Raw genomic sequence first — 1452 nt, forward strand, 5'->3', positions numbered from 1 at the left:
CATTAAGGCGTCAGGAAACGCTTTGGAGTTGTGCAATTTGTTCCATCACCACGGTTCGATAGTGATTTTAATTGGATACGAACAACCGAATTCGGTGTTAATTAAAGCTGCATTTTACATTCGATCAATCTCTATTTTTTTGCAATATGTTTACTAAAATCTAGTTCTCGAGTATATATCCTTTCAATTTTTGATGCGCTACGTTACGTAAAAAAAAAACTTTCTTTTTGATCATAAATCAAATCAATCGCTCGAGTTATATAAAACAAACTTCCTCCGATATTTCCTTCAAAGAGGAGAATAAATGTTACGTCAAAACCGATGCCGTTAATTCTTCAAACGCGTCTATTTTCTAATTCCTTTTCATATTTCACGCCGCACAACTGTCTCTCTTATCCTTAACAACAAGTGCAAAATTTTTATCGAATCATGAATTACAATATATTATAAATTATATTCGTAACTTAGGTTTTCAGCTACCACTTTCTTAAAGCGTACATACTTTCATATTGAAAGACAGAAACCACGACGACGACCATGAACGATCCATTCAAATTCATAAGCGTATTTCGTAACGCGAATTTTCAGATTTTGCAAAAGATCTACGTAAGTCGTAAATCTCCATAAAAGACGAAGGATCGCGACATGACGCGCAAAACGATGGCTGGATCGATCTGGACTCTCCTCTTAATGACGCGGACGCTACTTTTAAATCGTTCCGCCGGTGTGGCCATATCGAGGGCCCGCGGCGTAGGTCGTCACCGTTTACATAAAGGATACGCGCGGACGAATGGCAGCAGAGAGAGAGAGAGAGAGAAAGAGAAAAAGCGAGAACGATATATTAAAAAAACAAGCGGTGCACAGATGAGTGGGCAGCTCATGGCCAAACCAGCGTAGGCCTCACCTGCGACAATCTCGTTTCAGGAAATGCGCCGTATCGCGTTGCACCATCAAGTGCAAGTCCACGGAAATTCGATGAAAATCGCGAAATCATTTAGATCGTATAACGATCGTATAACGAAGGATGGATTGCGTTTGGAACAACGCGAATTTCCAATTTAATAATTTAAGAAACGATTTAACCAAGCTTCTTATACAATACTCTTTACGAATTCCTCGCGCGAACAACGAACACGAAAGACGAATGGTTTTTTAAACGTTTCGACAGATGAATTAACGCGAGTTGTATGTGAAATTCCAGCTCACAATAGCTTCAAAAATTAAACGATTTGTTTCATTTAATGAACGATGTGGAAGAATAACGATTATTGTCCGTGTATCGCGTATATTACGCGATGCGAGGAATGCCTGTATGTACGAGAGACGCGCGGTGAATAATAATGACCTAAACTTCTCTCTTAGAGATTCTTAAATAAGCATTACACAGTTCCAACGTCGTATGTATATATATATATATATATATATATATATACACTCGGCGTTTAGAACAGA

Source organism: Apis dorsata, unplaced genomic scaffold, assembly GCF_000469605.1.
Source record: "Apis dorsata unplaced genomic scaffold, Apis dorsata 1.3 scaffold_486, whole genome shotgun sequence".
NCBI classification, from domain to species: domain Eukaryota; kingdom Metazoa; phylum Arthropoda; class Insecta; order Hymenoptera; family Apidae; genus Apis; species Apis dorsata.